The following is a 23,288-nucleotide window of genomic DNA, read 5'->3' as shown; positions in this document are numbered from 1 at the left end:
TTTATGAGACAAACTAGAATAGAATGATACTATTAAACCAAATTACAATAAGTGAAGTGTTATATATAGAATAATAAATTGATTGTCTACTCCAAAACTGTACCATTTGGAGTACTACATCAATGTTATATACTATAAAACAGAAAACTTTACTGTAATTCAGATGTTTTTAATATCAATCATACATATGAATACTCACAAGTGTATAAGAGAAAAATAACATACTAAAAGAACTTGCGTAACTACTCGTACATCAAACAAAAAACTAATTAGGTGCCGACCAGCATAAGGACGCGGCCTAAAGGACGGCTTTCGTTATTTGTGCAAAAGTCCCTGGAGCAAGAGTTCTCGAAGAGAACTCGCAGCGGAAGGGACTTATGCACAAATAACGAAAGCTGTCCGCCACCACTTTAACTCAAAACCGAACTACTTCTTGGAGCTCAGTACCACACTTTTATCTGGTTTGGCTGTCAGGCTTACTAACTGGGCTCCAAGCGTAATTAGGTTTTTAAGAAAAAATGGTTGGGAGTAAAAGTGAAAAATTTTTCGCCGGCGGAGCCGGCGAAATGCCTTTAAAATAATTTTTTTTATCAATCTCAAAATTTTCCCCCCACATTTTCACTTTGGGGAAATCCCCATTTGTGAAAAAATTTGTGTGGGGGGCCTTAATAATTTAGTGCGTACCTTATGCGTGTGCGTATTTCTTAGATCGCGTACCTTACAGACATTAAAAATCACTTTGACGCATTGTAAATTACTACCTGATGTTAAATCATTTTTGTTCATTTTAAAATTCCTTAACTACTTGCATCTTAAATAGTTCTAAGGTCCGGCTGCAGTTCTAACGTCGCTTCTGATATATTACTTGTTTACTTAGGTTAGGGAAAGGTTTTATATTAAAATTTTGGTTAGGGTGTACATGCTTTTAATATTCTGCTGAATTATCACTTTACGCGTTTGCATAATGTTATGAATGAAAACACATACAAAACCTTACAACTGCAGCCGACCCAATTAGAATATACACATTTTAGCTTAACTTACCTTATTCAATTTCTATACTTGCAACTAACATACTTAAATATAAACTACCACTGTCAAAAACTCTTCTTAAGTTAATTAACAACATAGAATTGCTATACAATATAGTTATAAAAATATTTAACAGAAAATTCTATTTCTTTCTAACAGTTTTTGACAGTGTTTTTTGTTTAGAAAAAAATGGTTAGCACACTTGCATATTAGTCTTTCTTTAGAATTTTTGTGGTTACGTTATCTAATAGTATATCATAAGTATTTATTTTGTATGGAATTTCATGTTTGTTGAGATTAAACTAGAAAGACACTTTATTTAATGCTACACATAGCATCAAGTTGAAGAAAAAATAAATGCTTGTGATATACTATTTTTTAGTGTCACTGTTTAAATTCCAAACAAAGACTATTTTGAAGTACTCTAAAAAATTAAGTTTAACATATCTGTACAACATAGTCTTTTTATCAAGATCATACATAGTCAGATAACAGTCTGGTTTTTGTCAGCTAGTTACAGTTTTCTTATCATGGTTTTCAAAGTATTAATACACTTAAACTTTGAATTTTATTATTACTGTTAACTATAATCACTACAAGTGACTGAAACAAACCATACTCTTATCTAACTTAGTTATATAAACATATAAAAACACTAAACATCAGGCAGTTGATCAAGCTGCCTGAATGTTTTTTGTGCTCCTATGTGTTCACATGTAAAAAAATAAGTGACTTATCACAAACAAACTACACTATAGCTTTAACAGCTTAGTGGATAAAAACATAGTAATAAAACATTTACTTAAACAACTAATAACAATGTGTCTTTAAAAGTGTGCAAAGATTTAAAATTAACTACTTAATTTTCAAGCTTGTAACATTCACTAAACAAAATAACAGCTTGATTTTTACCTCTAAAATGATAATTGAACGTTTACATTGTAATTTCTTTGTAAAGATTTATAACAAATAAGTTTTGACATATAGAAAAGCTAATGAAGTTTTATAGTAACAGCTGTTATTTACTTTTGCACACTTTAGAAACTCTATAAGATATTTTATAGTGTAAAATGTTCATTGTATTTAATTCTTAGTTGTATGACATGCATTTATAAGTGCCAGGGCTGCCACTCTTTAATTAAAAAAAACTGTACTCTTTTAAACCAAATTTCATCTAAACTTGGATAAAATTAGAAACTAAGCAGCATAAGGTGTTAATGTGTTATGTACTTATACTTAATACCTATTGATTTTGAGCACTAATTTATACTAATGATATTCTTTATTTTAAAAAATAATGACAATATTTAATGAAACAACTAATTTTCAAGTATTTAATAACACCTGAGCACTACTATAAATTAAATGTTGGCAACCTTGAAAAATAATCTTATATGAAGTTAACTATCTTATTATTAAATATTTTGTATAACATATAAAGCACTTACCTCACTAAGAGCAGTAAACCAACAGCAGACCTGATATCTAAATTTCCACAAGAAGGTTAGTGGCTAGAAGGATTGATATAGATGATTGCTGTGAAATTGAAATAGAGATGCCCAATTTGTTTGTGCTTAATATAAAACTTTTCAGTGCAACTATGATTGAATAGAAAGACATGATTACTAATATAATGTAGCACACTGTTAATTTGAGACTCTTTTTCAACATAAAGATAAAGACTTTTCTCTGAAATCATGAATAAAAGATAATGAATCACATGGTTAGAGTAGAAGACTGTTAATTCAAGATACTTTAAAAACATACAGACATTATTGATTTCTTTTATGTACATTTTCTTGAAGCATAGACAGTTTAAGTTTCAACTGTTAAAGACAATGCTGATTTTTTTTCAAACCAAGTAATTGATTTTGTGTATCTGCTTTTAGTACCTTTTATTACTTAAAAAAAGACATGTAAAAAGGTAAACTCTAAAATAGTTTATGAAAGTAAAGTTAAAGTAAAAAATGACAAGAGCTGCTACTTGTAAGAAAACATTTTACAAATGAATGCTATTTCATTAAAAATTTCTGCAAACAGAAATTTTAATAATTACGTAACAAATAAAAACTTGGTGCAAAAAATTCGCTTGGTGACATTCACGAGGTCTCTCTTCTCTCGCTTTGAACGTTTTAAGCTAATTTTAAACTTTTCCCTGTATTTTTTTCAAACCTTGTTTTTTTCAAAAATAAATTTTACCATCATGTCGAGCACCGAATTCTGCTTCAAAAAACACCAAACACTTTACAAAAAGAATGAAAAATAAGCAAAATAGAACTTAAAAACTTCAAAGCTTTGAATTTAAACTGTTTGCTTTTCAAAACTTGTATCTTTTTGCATGAAAGGATTTAGAAACAATTAGCAGATACTAGTAATCGAACTATGTTCATAACGAAAATCTCTGCTATAATTTAAAACCTTTTCTTTAGTTTAAATATGTTTATCTATTCATTGACTGCTTAAACACAACACAACTTACATGAGTAAATATAAGCGATTAAAACAAAGGTGTGGTTTTAATTCAGTAAACTTGTGACTGATTAGTAAATTTTTCCTTATTAACATTTTATAGAAACTTGTTGGTTTGTGTACTTTTTAAAAAAGTAATACTTCACTCTAGCATTAAAGGTACCCTCAGTTGTAAAGGCATGTGAATAAAAATTTTTAATCTTTTAATTTTGTCGTTTTTGTTTGTACAGCAGTTTATTTTTACATGACTTAAATTTAGCTCTAGTTCTTAATTTAAAAGTTTAATGTAAGTTATATCATACAATAAAAACATTTCATCAAGTTTATAGTTTAACTACTTAACACTTGACAGAAAAAGAGCTTTTATTTGATATGTACACTAAAAAACTTATCTATATGATTTGACTGTTTTTCTATTTATAGTCAAATAACTTGATAATGTAAATTTTTAGTACTTGTGAATACTATTGTTCACTATAAACTCAAGCTATTTGAATAAAAACTTGTGAGCTGCAGAACAGTTGAACTAGTTTAGCTCTAATAGAATTTTTTAATGAACTCTTAAAACTGTAACACAAGTAATCATAGTATTGTGTTTTTAAATTACATACTGTTCCTGATGGAAAAACCTGCTCATTTTACTTATCATTTAACTTACATATAAACTTTATCATGATACTTAAGTCAGTAACATTCAAAATTAAATATATGTGAACTTATTGCTATATGTAGGTTTTAACGAAAGGTATTTCATTTTATCATAGTTATTTCAGTATTATTTTCAAGTTTCACTAAAGTAAAGATTAACTTTTTATATACAAAAACTATTTTATGTTTGTCATTTAAATCATAATGATAAAACTAACCCACTAACCTAACATTATCTTACTTAATACTTGAGCTAACAGCTATAATTTACATTAAAAGTTACTTAAAACTAGTTAATAAAACTTATTTCTTATTGATTAGTGTAATACTTATTTATAAAATAATTCTTAACTCTAGTATTAAAGAGAACATTTAGTTGCAATAAGTATGAGAATAAATACTTATACAGACACCAATGTTTAAGCTTAACTTTACAAACTATATTAATACTTATCAAAACACTATTAAAACTGTTAGCAAAGTAAAAAGTCTTTAATAAACTGTTAAAGAACTAATTACATTAATAAACTCTATAAAAAAGCAGTTTTTATCTTAAGACCTAACCAGCTGTAGTCATTATAAATTATGGAAACTGAATGAAAATTTAAACAGGAAAATTTATTTTATTTTCTCTACCTTTGAAAACTTTAACCTGTTTTAAAACTTTTTGTTTTTTTTAAACCTGGTTTTAATTTTAAATGAAATTTACCATCATGTTGAGCACCTGCTTCAAAAAACACCAAACAGTTTATAAAAATCATGAAAAATAAGCAAAATAGAACTTTAAATTACATTTATTGCTTGTTTTAGAGGATCTTTCAAACTTATATTTTTCAACAACATATGAAATAAAAGTTAAAACAAATAGCAGATGCTAATATTTGAACTATGTTGATAACAAATATCTGTGCTACATTTTTAATTTCAGTTTTAAACTTATGTTTAAATTTAAAGGTTTTGTATAAACAATTAAACTTATAAAGGTAAACAAACGTTAAATGTAAAACTATATAACTTGTTAAAAATAATAAATGTATAACACAAGAGTATACAAACGAATTTATTCAACAAGCAAAACACAATTAAGTTGATTATTTTAGCAAAACAATTGAACACAAATGTTTATTGAAAGTATTTTATTTAGAATTATTTTTGTAAACTTTCATTAATTTAAGTATTCAACTCAATAAGCAGTTTTGTTATAATAAGAACAGCAAGTTTACCTAACTGATATAAACAAGCTTAAGTAGTTATTATCTGAAAACTAGACAAAACTATAAATATGAAAATTTATGCAAATTTTTGAGCAACAAAATTGAATAAAAATGAACAGGTAAGTTTTATTTTTGAAATTTTATTTATTTTTATTTTAAACTTGCCAATACTTAAAAACAAATGTCTCCATCATTTTGGGCATAAAATTCTATGGAAAAAAATACCTAAAACTTTATATTAACGATGAAAAATGAGAATTATAGAACAAGAGCGTTATTTTTCACGAGTAAAACAATTTTTTTTTAAACTTCTAGTCTTATAATTTCTTATTATATTTGTTATTTGTAAAATCTATTATTAATGTCGGTTTTTGTGAGTTAGAAAATATTTATTTATGACTATTAAAACAATCAAACAGTTTTATAAACAGATATGCCAAAACTGTACCCACAAAAAAGCTTACAAGAATATAGCAGTTTTTTTTTTCACATAAAAACTTATATTTGCAGTATAGTTTTATCTTACTGCACGGTCACATTTTATTTAATTTAAAAAATATTTATATATTCGTTAAAACTTTTATTCCACTCAACATAACACTCATTTCTAACTAATTTTACATATAAGCTCTTGTTGTGTTGTTTTTTTCTTGGGTAAATGAAATATTTGATAATAATTTTTTTCGTTTACTTTATTTTAAACAATGGTTTACAAGCTAAAACAGAGTTTAATTTTGATATCTTCCATTCCAGTAACAAATTATTTTCTTAATTTACTTCTACAACTTTACTTTGATTTTATTTAGAGCAACTTTTTAGTATAATTTAATAAATAAAACACTTTGTAACAAAATTATTATATTGTTTATTGAGCGATAAAAGTAAAGCTAAAAATACTCGCTCCTAGAAGTTGGTGTGTTGGAAGAACCTTTTGGTTAAAGAGTCGCAACTTTTTTGGTTACCTTTTACTTGGGTACCAGGAAAGTTTAAATGTTTTTCACAAATTTTAACTCACACGAACTGTTCTGTTTTGACAAGATGTTCTGGAATATCAGGATATTCAGGAAATTACCGAAGAACTGAGAGAATTGGAAGTGACGTCAGATGAGGGTCAGAACTCCGCTCGTCGCAAGCTGCGAAGTTATACTGGAGGGTTTTGAACCTGCTCAAGGAAGCGTGGAGGAGGAAACTGACTTTCAGGTTCGTGCCGAGTTCAATAGAAAGAGACCATTTTGAGATGGCATGGAACATAAGCCACAAGACTTCTCTTGATGAAGGTGGTCCTGACGGGTATCCGGATCCTGGTTATCTTCAGGAAATTACCGGAGAACTGAGAGAATTGGATGTGACGTCAGATGAAGATCAGAACTCCGCTCGTCGCAAGCTGCGAAGTTGGACTGGAGGGTTTTGAATTTTCAATCAGCTTAAAAATTCACTTTATAAATGAAAAGCTTGACTTTTAACCGTTTGTTAGAATTATGTAAATTTAACGAAGCCTGGTTTTGTGATACTAAATAATTACGCCACTAAAAACAACAAAATTAACTCAAACAATAATACTAAATACTGTTTTATTTAACAATGCTTACGTTCGTAAATTTTTTCAATAGTTGTCTAAATTATAAGTTTAAAAGTAAAGATATAGTATACCAATTTTTTTCTCAAAAATAATAAAAAACACGAAATAGTAAAAGGCTAACATTTTTTGTTTGTTTTACTTCAGGAAACAAATAAAATCTCAATAAAAAACAGGTTTTTTGTTTCTGTACTACAGATTTAGAATAAAAGTTGAAATAAAAATAAATATTTTATTAATACATACACTTGTAAGTACTAAACAATTCAGCATGTTTAAATATACTCACAATTAGTTAAAATATGTTGAATTTTTATGAATAAAAATGTATATTTTGAATTATAGAAAGTTTAGATGATTAAAATAATAAACTATTTTTGTCTAAATACATACTTAACTCCAACGGTTTTAATTTAAAGCAAGAAAAAAAATGCTAATAGTATTTACTATCTGTTTTAAAAAAGACAAAAATTAATTATTTGAAAGTTTATTTTCATTAAGATTATTTATTTATATTTAGAAGTTAAAAAAAAATCAACAAAATTCACCTTCCATTTTATTCTTTTAAAATCGACAAGGATAATACAAGTTTATCTAAACCTGACAGAAAAATAGAATGAAGTTTAGATGTTGTTGTTGAATAAAAAATAAAAAATCAGTTTATTATCCGTTTTAATAGTTACATAAAACTACGTGAGAATTTTTTTATGAGTTTTATAACAAGTTATTCGTTTATTTATTTTTTTTAGTCAAAACATACTAATCATTAAAAATATAAAGTTTAATTTAGACCTCAAGTTTAAGAAATTATAAGATACTCCATTATCAAGTATCACAAAATATGCTTGAAATTTAAACTAAATTACAAACGAGATTCATTAAAATTGCTTTAAGCACATTTTTTTGATAAAAATATACTTATCATTATAAACTAATCATTATAAACATTTCTGAAAAGTTTTAAACGTTTTATGTTTTTTATTATAGCTTTTGTACAATGTTTATTTATACAAAACATCTTCAGTTACAAAACAATGCTTAAGTGCATATAACTTAATTAGTTTATTATATCATCAAATTGTTCACAAATCTATAGTGCTAATGCCTAAAATTGAATATAAAGTTTGGCAACTATCAATGAAACCCAAAATATTTTATTGGAATAAGCACAATGGAGTTAATTTGAAGCTGTACCAAAAAGTCATGTATAAATACAACATTAAACAAACTTTATTGCTATTGATGTAAATAAAAAGCTTAAGACGTTACAAGGAAAACAGTTTTGATGTTTTAAAATTTAGACTATTTCAGTTCTTTGTGTTTGTTTATAATGACGTTAGATTTATTTTATTCAATGTTTGAATTAAGTTTATTCTATTCGTTGATATTTATAAAAACATTCTGTCCCGGAAGAACAACTGTAAGAACGCACTTTTTGAAATTAAATCGTTTATAGTTTAGTCATATCTCTTGTACAAGCTACATTTGTACATAAAAAGGTTAAAGATACTATACCGATACAAAGACATAAGATACTGGACAATTTAAGCTGAAATAATTGGCTAAAAATTTATCAGCAAAAACTGCTGATCGCTGGATTCGATCTCACTACCTACGGCTCTTAGAGCGGGTTGACAATCGCTGAACCACACTGCCACTTGTAGATTGGATTCAATGATGGTATATAAAGTTAATAAAGTACTTTATGCTTTGATTTTTACAAAACAAATAAAGAGATCTCAATTACTTGAGAAGAAATATTATATTTTATTCATTCATGACTCTATGATGCAACCTATGTTTCGGTAAAAGACGTCGTTTGTGCGAAAAAATATAGAATACATTAATTTTAAACAAGTTTATTAAGCTCTTGCATAAACATAGCAAGTGTTTTAAAAGCAGTTTTGATTTTTGTTGCTTAAGTCTAAATGAAAAGAACAAAACTTATTTAATGCTTTGATAATCAGAAAAAATCAGCGTGCAAAAACTTTATTTTGTATAACTTAAAGAACTAAAGCTTTTTAAACCATACAAAGTTCAGATTTTTTCTGCTTTAATCAGCTAGCATATTAAGACAGATGCAAATATAAAATAGCAATTTATATATTATATGTTATCGAAAATCAGATTTAAAGCAAAAGAGTTATGTTTCAAATCTAAAATAAACATTAAAACAGCATTTATATGACAAAATATAAACAAAACTTTAAGTTTTATAAGCATCACCAGCATTTACGTTATTGTTTTGATATTTTGTTGAGTTATTTACCTGCAATTACATCCAATTTACAAATTAATAATTTATTTACCTCTCTTCTATAATTCACACAGGGAAATTTCCTTTTAAATGCACTTTATGGTCATAAAAAAAAGGATCAATTTTTTTACAAAGCCTTGTTTAAATCATAGGCACCTTATAATATAAAACATTGGTTTGCTTAGTACTTATTAGTAAAACAATACTTTAAACTAGTATTAAATAGAACCTTTAGTAATAAGTATGTGAAAAATTGTTCATTCAGACGCTAAGGTTTAGCTTAAACTATATCAAAGTATATCAAAACACTAAAGAAACTGTTAGGCAAAGTAAAAAATCATTAATAAAATAATACATTACATTCGAGGTCGACGAACAAATATACTTATTGAAATACACTTTTACTTTATCTATTCAACAAATAAAACTCAATCAAGTTGATTATTTTAGCACAATACTTGATAACAAATTTTTAATTATTTTTATTTTATTTTTAGGTTTGTTTTTGTAAACTTCTGTTAATTTAAATGTTCAACTCAATAAACATTTCGAGTCAATTACATTTATATTAACAACAGCAAGTTTACCTAATAGATAGAACCAAGCTTTATCTGAAAACTAGACTGAACTGCAAACATGAAAATTTATGCAAATTTTCAAGCATCAAAATTTAATAAAAAAGTAACATCTAACTTCTTTTTTAACTTGCCTATACTCAAAAACTAATGTCTCCATCATTTCGGGAACAAAATTTTGTGCAATTAAAAAGACCAAAAACTTTATATAAACGATGACAAATCAGAATTGTTAGAACAAGAGCGTTAACATTTTTTTTGAATAAAACAACACTTTTTAACTTTTATGTTCAGCTTGCACAATACTTTATTTACTTATACCAATAAATCCAATATAATCTAAAACCTATATTTTCTAATAAATGAATATAATTTAATTTTTAATACACAATTTAATATTAACAAGTAGTATGAATTGTTATGTCTTTTTATTGACCTTTATAAACAAAAAAACTAAGATGTGATTGAATACTTAACTGGTAATTTATTTATGAGACACACTTAGTATTGAGTACTATGTAGTAACAGAATTAGTTGAATTACAATACAATGATAAATATGATTAAAAAGTAAGTTGAAGTGTTAGTTATAGAATAATACCAGAGTTGTCTACTACGAAAATGTGTCATTTGTAGTACGCAAAACACATAAAATACATACTATAAAACATAAAACTTTACTTTTAGTTTGAATACTGTAATATTTAATATTGAGTCAAAAGTAAACACCAAAATTAAATAGATGAAAAATACCTTTTGTTACTATAACAATGCATACAATTTTTAGAACTTTATGTGGACAATTTAAGACGTTTATTATTGGAAATTTCACTTGATTTACTTGAAAAAAACAGTTTAATCTTTTAAATTTACAGTTAAATACATATGCTGTTAGTGATATAAAACTAGAAACAATCACATAAACCAGCGCAACAATATGATAATTAATGATTAAGTATTATTAAGATTTAATTGTAATTGAAAAATTAGATTCTTTTAAACGCAGCAGTAAAATATTTAGGAGATTATTTCCATATATGTTTGTGTCTGTTAGTTTAACTAAGATACACCTTATCCAACACTTGTTATGTACATACAATTATATTAGTCTTATTTGAAACAAATTTAATAATTTATAATCCAAAAAATATATCCATATACAACTAAAGTAAATGTAAAAATTACAAAGTTTTTACTGTATGCGACTGCAGGGTCATGACGTAATAATTGTAAGTAGGTGAAAACAAAAATCTTTACAAAATTACCTGAAAATTTGTGGACAAAAACGATATTTTGAAAGTGTCTAATTTAAAATATGTCCAAACTTTATTTATACAATTTAAGACATAAATACTCTCTTATGTAAATGGAGAATTTTAGCTTAGTTTCTGTCTAAGTGGCATAAACCTTCCACATACTTAAACCTTAGATATACTACTTACAAAAGTATATGGTTCTGTACCATTAAGAATGCAATGTACCAACATCAATAACATATTTTGCACAACCATCGTTTACCTCTTTCAAGGCTAAATCTCAGTAAGTAATCTACTAGTGTAACTCAAACAAATGATACAGGAACTTTTCTTGTATCATTTGAGAGCCTTAAGTAATTCATAGAGTAACCGGCACCGAAGTAATGTAAATTGGGATTAATTAAGTAATTACTTTCCAATAATGGGTTAAACGATAAGAACCGCTGGTCTAAAGTATAATTAAGTACTAAACTAAGAATTTATTTGCAGTTTATGAGACTTGGTAACTTGAATTTGGTAGTTTGAATTGCAATAGAATGCTACTATAATATATGCAATAGACAGGTAAACTAACTGGTATGTACGACTAGCAAATTTATGAGACAAACTAGAATAGAATGATACTATTAAACCAAATTACAATAAGTGAAGTGTTATATATAGAATAATAAATTGATTGTCTACTCCAAAACTGTACCATTTGGAGTACTACATCAATGTTATATACTATAAAACAGAAAACTTTACTGTAATTCAGATGTTTTTAATATCAATCATACATATGAATACTCACAAGTGTATAAGAGAAAAATAACATACTAAAAGAACTTGCGTAACTACTCGTACATCAAACAAAAAACTAATTAGGTGCCGACCAGCATAAGGACGCGGCCTAAAGGACGGCTTTCGTTATTTGTGCAAAAGTCCCTGGAGCAAGAGTTCTCGAAGAGAACTCGCAGCGGAAGGGACTTATGCACAAATAACGAAAGCTGTCCGCCACCACTTTAACTCAAAACCGAACTACTTCTTGGAGCTCAGTACCACACTTTTATCTGGTTTGGCTGTCAGGCTTACTAACTGGGCTCCAAGCGTAATTAGGTTTTTAAGAAAAAATGGTTGGGAGTAAAAGTGAAAAATTTTTCGCCGGCGGAGCCGGCGAAATGCCTTTAAAATAATTTTTTTTATCAATCTCAAAATTTTCCCCCCACATTTTCACTTTGGGGAAATCCCCATTTGTGAAAAAATTTGTGTGGGGGGCCTTAATAATTTAGTGCGTACCTTATGCGTGTGCGTATTTCTTAGATCGCGTACCTTACAGACATTAAAAATCACTTTGACGCATTGTAAATTACTACCTGATGTTAAATCATTTTTGTTCATTTTAAAATTCCTTAACTACTTGCATCTTAAATAGTTCTAAGGTCCGGCTGCAGTTCTAACGTCGCTTCTGATATATTACTTGTTTACTTAGGTTAGGGAAAGGTTTTATATTAAAATTTTGGTTAGGGTGTACATGCTTTTAATATTCTGCTGAATTATCACTTTACGCGTTTGCATAATGTTATGAATGAAAACACATACAAAACCTTACAACTGCAGCCGACCCAATTAGAATATACACATTTTAGCTTAACTTACCTTATTCAATTTCTATACTTGCAACTAACATACTTAAATATAAACTACCACTGTCAAAAACTCTTCTTAAGTTAATTAACAACATAGAATTGCTATACAATATAGTTATAAAAATATTTAACAGAAAATTCTATTTCTTTCTAACAGTTTTTGACAGTGTTTTTTGTTTAGAAAAAAATGGTTAGCACACTTGCATATTAGTCTTTCTTTAGAATTTTTGTGGTTACGTTATCTAATAGTATATCATAAGTATTTATTTTGTATGGAATTTCATGTTTGTTGAGATTAAACTAGAAAGACACTTTATTTAATGCTACACATAGCATCAAGTTGAAGAAAAAATAAATGCTTGTGATATACTATTTTTTAGTGTCACTGTTTAAATTCCAAACAAAGACTATTTTGAAGTACTCTAAAAAATTAAGTTTAACATATCTGTACAACATAGTCTTTTTATCAAGATCATACATAGTCAGATAACAGTCTGGTTTTTGTCAGCTAGTTACAGTTTTCTTATCATGGTTTTCAAAGTATTAATACACTTAAACTTTGAATTTTATTATTACTGTTAACTATAATCACTACAAGTGACTGAAACAAACCATACTCTTATCTAACTTAGTTATATAAACATATAAAAACACTAAACATCAGGCAGTTGATCAAGCTGCCTGAATGTTTTTTGTGCTCCTATGTGTTCACATGTAAAAAAATAAGTGACTTATCACAAACAAACTACACTATAGCTTTAACAGCTTAGTGGATAAAAACATAGTAATAAAACATTTACTTAAACAACTAATAACAATGTGTCTTTAAAAGTGTGCAAAGATTTAAAATTAACTACTTAATTTTCAAGCTTGTAACATTCACTAAACAAAATAACAGCTTGATTTTTACCTCTAAAATGATAATTGAACGTTTACATTGTAATTTCTTTGTAAAGATTTATAACAAATAAGTTTTGACATATAGAAAAGCTAATGAAGTTTTATAGTAACAGCTGTTATTTACTTTTGCACACTTTAGAAACTCTATAAGATATTTTATAGTGTAAAATGTTCATTGTATTTAATTCTTAGTTGTATGACATGCATTTATAAGTGCCAGGGCTGCCACTCTTTAATTAAAAAAAACTGTACTCTTTTAAACCAAATTTCATCTAAACTTGGATAAAATTAGAAACTAAGCAGCATAAGGTGTTAATGTGTTATGTACTTATACTTAATACCTATTGATTTTGAGCACTAATTTATACTAATGATATTCTTTATTTTAAAAAATAATGACAATATTTAATGAAACAACTAATTTTCAAGTATTTAATAACACCTGAGCACTACTATAAATTAAATGTTGGCAACCTTGAAAAATAATCTTATATGAAGTTAACTATCTTATTATTAAATATTTTGTATAACATATAAAGCACTTACCTCACTAAGAGCAGTAAACCAACAGCAGACCTGATATCTAAATTTCCACAAGAAGGTTAGTGGCTAGAAGGATTGATATAGATGATTGCTGTGAAATTGAAATAGAGATGCCCAATTTGTTTGTGCTTAATATAAAACTTTTCAGTGCAACTATGATTGAATAGAAAGACATGATTACTAATATAATGTAGCACACTGTTAATTTGAGACTCTTTTTCAACATAAAGATAAAGACTTTTCTCTGAAATCATGAATAAAAGATAATGAATCACATGGTTAGAGTAGAAGACTGTTAATTCAAGATACTTTAAAAACATACAGACATTATTGATTTCTTTTATGTACATTTTCTTGAAGCATAGACAGTTTAAGTTTCAACTGTTAAAGACAATGCTGATTTTTTTTCAAACCAAGTAATTGATTTTGTGTATCTGCTTTTAGTACCTTTTATTACTTAAAAAAAGACATGTAAAAAGGTAAACTCTAAAATAGTTTATGAAAGTAAAGTTAAAGTAAAAAATGACAAGAGCTGCTACTTGTAAGAAAACATTTTACAAATGAATGCTATTTCATTAAAAATTTCTGCAAACAGAAATTTTAATAATTACGTAACAAATAAAAACTTGGTGCAAAAAATTCGCTTGGTGACATTCACGAGGTCTCTCTTCTCTCGCTTTGAACGTTTTAAGCTAATTTTAAACTTTTCCCTGTATTTTTTTCAAACCTTGTTTTTTTCAAAAATAAATTTTACCATCATGTCGAGCACCGAATTCTGCTTCAAAAAACACCAAACACTTTACAAAAAGAATGAAAAATAAGCAAAATAGAACTTAAAAACTTCAAAGCTTTGAATTTAAACTGTTTGCTTTTCAAAACTTGTATCTTTTTGCATGAAAGGATTTAGAAACAATTAGCAGATACTAGTAATCGAACTATGTTCATAACGAAAATCTCTGCTATAATTTAAAACCTTTTCTTTAGTTTAAATATGTTTATCTATTCATTGACTGCTTAAACACAACACAACTTACATGAGTAAATATAAGCGATTAAAACAAAGGTGTGGTTTTAATTCAGTAAACTTGTGACTGATTAGTAAATTTTTCCTTATTAACATTTTATAGAAACTTGTTGGTTTGTGTACTTTTTAAAAAAGTAATACTTCACTCTAGCATTAAAGGTACCCTCAGTTGTAAAGGCATGTGAATAAAAATTTTTAATCTTTTAATTTTGTCGTTTTTGTTTGTACAGCAGTTTATTTTTACATGACTTAAATTTAGCTCTAGTTCTTAATTTAAAAGTTTAATGTAAGTTATATCATACAATAAAAACATTTCATCAAGTTTATAGTTTAACTACTTAACACTTGACAGAAAAAGAGCTTTTATTTGATATGTACACTAAAAAACTTATCTATATGATTTGACTGTTTTTCTATTTATAGTCAAATAACTTGATAATGTAAATTTTTAGTACTTGTGAATACTATTGTTCACTATAAACTCAAGCTATTTGAATAAAAACTTGTGAGCTGCAGAACAGTTGAACTAGTTTAGCTCTAATAGAATTTTTTAATGAACTCTTAAAACTGTAACACAAGTAATCATAGTATTGTGTTTTTAAATTACATACTGTTCCTGATGGAAAAACCTGCTCATTTTACTTATCATTTAACTTACATATAAACTTTATCATGATACTTAAGTCAGTAACATTCAAAATTAAATATATGTGAACTTATTGCTATATGTAGGTTTTAACGAAAGGTATTTCATTTTATCATAGTTATTTCAGTATTATTTTCAAGTTTCACTAAAGTAAAGATTAACTTTTTATATACAAAAACTATTTTATGTTTGTCATTTAAATCATAATGATAAAACTAACCCACTAACCTAACATTATCTTACTTAATACTTGAGCTAACAGCTATAATTTACATTAAAAGTTACTTAAAACTAGTTAATAAAACTTATTTCTTATTGATTAGTGTAATACTTATTTATAAAATAATTCTTAACTCTAGTATTAAAGAGAACATTTAGTTGCAATAAGTATGAGAATAAATACTTATACAGACACCAATGTTTAAGCTTAACTTTACAAACTATATTAATACTTATCAAAACACTATTAAAACTGTTAGCAAAGTAAAAAGTCTTTAATAAACTGTTAAAGAACTAATTACATTAATAAACTCTATAAAAAAGCAGTTTTTATCTTAAGACCTAACCAGCTGTAGTCATTATAAATTATGGAAACTGAATGAAAATTTAAACAGGAAAATTTATTTTATTTTCTCTACCTTTGAAAACTTTAACCTGTTTTAAAACTTTTTGTTTTTTTTAAACCTGGTTTTAATTTTAAATGAAATTTACCATCATGTTGAGCACCTGCTTCAAAAAACACCAAACAGTTTATAAAAATCATGAAAAATAAGCAAAATAGAACTTTAAATTACATTTATTGCTTGTTTTAGAGGATCTTTCAAACTTATATTTTTCAACAACATATGAAATAAAAGTTAAAACAAATAGCAGATGCTAATATTTGAACTATGTTGATAACAAATATCTGTGCTACATTTTTAATTTCAGTTTTAAACTTATGTTTAAATTTAAAGGTTTTGTATAAACAATTAAACTTATAAAGGTAAACAAACGTTAAATGTAAAACTATATAACTTGTTAAAAATAATAAATGTATAACACAAGAGTATACAAACGAATTTATTCAACAAGCAAAACACAATTAAGTTGATTATTTTAGCAAAACAATTGAACACAAATGTTTATTGAAAGTATTTTATTTAGAATTATTTTTGTAAACTTTCATTAATTTAAGTATTCAACTCAATAAGCAGTTTTGTTATAATAAGAACAGCAAGTTTACCTAACTGATATAAACAAGCTTAAGTAGTTATTATCTGAAAACTAGACAAAACTATAAATATGAAAATTTATGCAAATTTTTGAGCAACAAAATTGAATAAAAATGAACAGGTAAGTTTTATTTTTGAAATTTTATTTATTTTTATTTTAAACTTGCCAATACTTAAAAACAAATGTCTCCATCATTTTGGGCATAAAATTCTATGCAAAAAAATACCTAAAACTTTATATTAACGATGAAAAATGAGAATTATAGAACAAGAGCGTTATTTTTCACGAGTAAAACAATTTTTTTTTAAACTTCTAGTCTTATAATTTCTTATTATATTTGTTATTTGTAAAATCTATTATTAATGTCGGTTTTTGTGAGTTAGAAAATATTTATTTATGACTATTAAAACAATCAAACAGTTTTATAAACAGATATGCCAAAACTGTACCCACAAAAAAGCTTACAAGAATATAGCAGTTTTTTTTTTCACATAAAAACTTATATTTGCAGTATAGTTTTATCTTACTGCACGGTCACATTTTATTTAATTTAAAAAATATTTATATATTCGTTAAAACTTTTATTCCACTCAACATAACACTCATTTCTAACTAATTTTACATATAAGCTCTTGTTGTGTTGTTTTTTTCTTGCGTAAATGAAATATTTGATAATAATTTTTTTCGTTTACTTTATTTTAAACAATGGTTTACAAGCTAAAACAGAGTTTAATTTTGATATCTTCCATTCCAGTAACAAATTATTTTCTTAATTTACTTCTGCAACTTTACTTTGATTTTATTTAGAGCAACTTTTTAGTATAATTTAATAAATAAAACACTTTGTAACAAAATTATTATATTGTTTATTGAGCGATAAAAGTAAAGCTAAAAATACTCGCTCCTAGAAGTTGGTGTGTTGGAAGAACCTTTTGGTTAAAGAGTCGCAACTTTTTTGGTCACCTTTTACTTGGGTACCAGGAAAGTTTAAATGTTTTTCACAAATTTTAACTCACACGAACTGTTCTGTTTTGACAAGATGTTCTGGAATATCAGGATATTCAGGAAATTACCGAAGAACTGAGAGAATTGGATGTGACGTCAGATGAGGGTCAGAACTCCGCTCGTCGCAAGCTGCGAAGTTATACTGTTAAGCTATACTGCAAGCTGCGAAGTTATTTATAGTAAAAAAAAAACTTTTAATGTATTATAATGTTTTACGTATAATAATTAATGTAAAAACGAAGATGAAAAGCATACTCGATTAACTTACAACTAATTTAGTGGTCTACTAATATTTTTAAGTTTTTGTTTAACAAAGTTGTCATATTTTTTACTAAAACTTAATTATATTTTGTTTAGGAGATTTTTATGCCATATGATTATGAAGGGTGCACAGTTATTCAATTTCGTAAAATAATTATATCTAGCCACAACTCAAAAGTTACTACACATTTCAAATGCGTTTTAATATTCAAATTTTTTTACTTTGTTATCAAAAACTACTGTATTTTAATCTATATTTTAGCTATATCTCAAAATCTAGCTTGATATTTTTCAAAAAAATAAGTGTTGGAAGGTATTAGTTAGACCTACATATGAATTTTTTATAACAATAAAACGATATAATGATAATATATATGATGACATCAACAAATAGTAAAGTAAATTGACCAATGAAAAAATTACATTTTATTTAACCGAAGAAGAAAAAGGGATGAAAATCATACTTTATTTACGTTTAAATGCTTTTTCTTGCTTTACTGTGTTTGTAATTGTTGATTTTTTTTAATGTATACTTATAAAAAATAATAAATAAATACAATAAAAATTTTAGAAACAATATAAAAACGATTAAGGGTTGAGTTTGTGATGATTTTAAATATTAATAACTGTTATGACTCATTTTACTATTTTTATTTATATTAATTACGGTTTCACTTTACATTTACTAACTCATTTAAAGTGTTTTTTTTTATTTCTCTTACTCATCTTGGTATGTCCATTTTTATATATTATTCGCGTGAATAGAGCTTCCATCCTTTTAGGTCGTGCTGATAGAACAAGTATAACACGTGGTTTACTTCTCAACTATCGGTATAAATGTATTACTTAATGTAAGGTCATACTTTACTTTTAGATTAAAGTAAAAATAGTAAACATTTTTAATCATAACGGTAGTTTTATATTTCTTTTAGTTTTATTTGGTGCTTAGATAATGAGTGCAGAATATTTAAAACAACTTTTACGTAGATATTTAAGCAAGAAATTGCGTTTTATGTTATAAATTTAGTGTCTTTTGAGCAAGCGAAAAGTTTTTTCAACATATATAAACCACTTTTGTGCTCTCTGCTTGAAATAAAACTAGCCAAGACCACCAAGTTTCACACATAATTTAAACGGTAAACATTATAAAATTTTTATACTTTTAAACATTATAATGCTTACATTGTTTTAACTATAAATTTTTACAAACAACCGGTTGAAAACCGTTCAAGAAATATTACACTACTTAGAAAAATATAAACTATTTGTTGTAGAGTTGTTTAGATTCTTTTGTTTGAATAAACAATTACTACAAAGTTTTGTTACTAATCCTTGTTTTAAATTTTTTGTTGAAACATGATATTAGTAGTGTATCAAGTTAAAAGTTCCAGATTGCTTGCATCTTTAATCTTTAAAGAATTTAAACTGTTGCTTAATATTCTTAATAGAGATAGACTTTTTATAAAGTGCTAACAAAATAATTGCCATCTGAAACCTTTTTTGGAACATAACGGAACTCAAATTTAGAAACATATCAACTATTTTAAACCAAGTTTAATAAATGCGGTATAAAACTTTCTCGTTGTTACTTAAGATTACGCTTATTGACTTTGTATTTGATTTGACTTTTTATAACAATCAGCTTTCGTTTCACGTTATAACCAATTGTGTATTAAACCATTGTTTGAGAATTCTCACGTTTATAAAAGTAACGACAACTGTTTAAACGTTTGTAGCTTTACAGTATCTTTTCGATGTTGCTAGACTATATAAGACAGTATTTTTTTACCTTACACTTAGTTTTATACTAAAATAGACCCAAAAACTTGTATTTTTGAAAACCTGGAAGAAATTTCTCAAAAACATTTGGCAACCCTGTAATTATAGTTATTCAATATTAAGTTTAGTTAACGTTTTATCTTTATTTTACATTTTTGTGGCATCTCTTTAGACTTCATTTTTTTCTAAAGTGAATATAAGATAGTTTACAAGTTAAAGTAGAAGCACACTATGTTAAAGTTCAGAAAAGTTTAAACTATCATTTTAATAATATAATATAATATACTATCAGCATAATAGTTTAATATTACATTGTTATGGACTGTTCAGACTGAAAACTTTATTAAAACAGAGAGTTTCTTTTTTATTTCGGTCTGTTTTAATTGTTAATTTTCCAGACTAAAATAATTTTCAAAAATAAACTCAATTCTTCTTAGTAACGTCAGTTGAACTACAGCATTGGTTATAAACATATAAAATATTATTGAACATATAAATTTAATACCTCGAACAACAAAAAAGAAGATATTTATCTTGATATCACCATTTTTGATCAAGATTTGAAAATTTACAAAAATAATAAAAATAAAAAACTGTACGCTAGAGTTTACATCCCAAAAATGTTAGAAAACGAAAGCAACAAATATATATAATAGAAATATTCAATAATGCTTTATACATCAATTTTATAGTTTCAGAATGAATGCTTGAATGATTTCAAGCTGAAATCTAGATAATCTCAAGCAGATAAACAACCGTTTCAAGGCAGCTCAAGTAGACGTCTAATGAAGTGTTAAACAATATAAAATTTCTAAATAATCTATTTCGATCCTTGCGTTTAACAAGGTGTAAAGACCGAAAACATGTTTCTCAGTTGTCGATTGTTTAACCGTTTGTTAGAATTATGTAAATTTAACGAAGCCTGGTTTTGTGATACTAAATAATTACGCCACTAAAAACAACAAAATTAACTCAAACAATAATACTAAATACTGTTTTATTTAACAATGCTTACGTTCGTAAATTTTTTCAATAGTTGTCTAAATTATAAGTTTAAAAGTAAAGATATAGTATACCAATTTTTTTCTCAAAAATAATAAAAAACACGAAATAGTAAAAGGCTAACATTTTTTGTTTATTTTACTTCAGGAAACAAATAAAATCTCAATAAAAAACAGGTTTTTTGTTTCTGTACTACAGATTTAGAATAAAAGTTGAAATAAAAATAAATAATTTATTAATACATACACTTGTAAGTACTAAACAATTCAGCATGTTTAAATATACTCACAATTAGTTAAAATATGTTGAATTTTTATGAATAAAAATGTATATTTTGAATTATAGAAAGTTTAGATGATTAAAATAATAAACTATTTTTGTCTAAATACATACTTAACTCCAACGGTTTTAATTTAAAGCAAGAAAAAAAATGCTAATAGTATTTACTATCTGTTTTAAAAAAGACAAAAATTAATTATTTGAAAGTTTATTTTCATTAAGATTATTTATTTATAATTAGAAGTTAAAAAAAAATCAACAAAATTCACCTTCCATTTTATTCTTTTAAAATCGACAAGGATAATACAAGTTTATCTAAACCTGTCAGAAAAATAGAATGAAGTTTAGATGTTGTTGTTGAATAAAAAATAAAAAATCAGTTTATTATCCGTTTTAATAGTTACATAAAACTACGTGAGAATTTTTTTATGAGTTTTATAACAAGTTATTCGTTTATTTATTTTTTTTAGTCAAAACATACTAATCATTAAAAATATAAAGTTTAATTTAGACCTCAAGTTTAAGAAATTATAAGATACTCCATTATCAAGTATCACAAAATATGCTTGAAATTTAAACTAAATTACAAACGAGATTCATTAAAATTGCTTTAAGCACATTTTTTTGATAAAAATATACTTATCATTATAAACATTTCTGAAAAGTTTTAAACGTTTTATGTTTTTCATTATAGCTTTTGTACAATGTTTATTTATACAAAACATCTTCAGTTACAAAACAATGCTTAAGTGCATATAACTTAATTAGTTTATTATATCATCAAATTGTTCACAAATCTATAGTGCTTATGCCTAAAATTGAATATAAAGTTTGGCAACTATCAATGAAACCCAAAATATTTTATTGGAATAAGCACAATGGAGTTAATTTGAAGCTGTACCAAAAAGTCATGTATAAATACAACATTAAACAAACTTTATTGCTATTGATGTAAATAAAAAGCTTAAGACGTTACAAGGAAAACAGTTTTGATGTTTTAAAATTTAGACTATTTCAGTTCTTTGTGTTTGTTTATAATGACGTTAAATTTATTTTATTCAATGTTTGAATTCTATTCGTTGATATTTATAAAAACATTCTGTCCCGGAAGAACAACTGTAAGAACGCACTTTTTGAAATTAAATCGTTTATAGTTTAGTCATATCTCTTGTACAAGCTACATTTGTACATAAAAAGGTTAAAGATACTATACCGATACAAAGACATAAGATACTGGACAATTTAAGCTGAAATAATTGGCTAAAAATTTATCAGCAAAAACTGCTGATGGCTGGATTCGATCTCACTACCTACGGCTCTTAGAGCGGGTTGACAATCGCTGAACCACACTGCCACTTGTAGATTGGATTCAATGATGGTATATAAAGTTAATAAAGTACTTTATGCTTTGATTTTTACAAAACAAATAAAGAGATCTCAATTACTTGAGAAGAAATATTATATTTTATTCATTCAATACTTTATGATGCAACCTATGTTTCGGTAAAAGACGTCGTAAGTGCGAAAAATATAGAATACATTAATTTTAAACAAGTTTATTAAGCTCTTGCATAAACATAGCAAGTGTATTAAAGGCAGTTTTGATTTTTGTTGCTTAAGTCTAAACGAAAAGAACAAAACTTATTTAATGCTTTGATAATCAGAAAAATTTACAGTTAAATACATATGCTGTTAGTGATATAAAACTAGAAACAATCACATAAACCAGCGCAACAATATGATAATTAATGATTAAGTATTATTAAGATTTGATTGTAATTGAAAAATTAGATTCTTTTATACGCAGCAGCAAAATATTTAGGAGATTATTTCCATATATGTTTGTGTCTGTTAGTTTAACTAAGATACACCTTATCCAACACTTGTTATGTACATACAATTATATTAGTCTTATTTGAAACAAATTTAATAATTTATAATCCAAAAAATATATCCATATACAACTAAAGTAAATGTAAA

The sequence above is a fragment of the Thalia democratica genome, chromosome 2, assembly GCF_965202585.1.
Source record: "Thalia democratica chromosome 2, ktThaDemo2.hap1.1, whole genome shotgun sequence".
NCBI lineage: Eukaryota > Metazoa > Chordata > Thaliacea > Salpida > Salpidae > Thalia > Thalia democratica.
The sequence above is the reverse complement of the archived record's forward strand: the minus strand, read 5'-3'. Positions refer to the sequence as shown.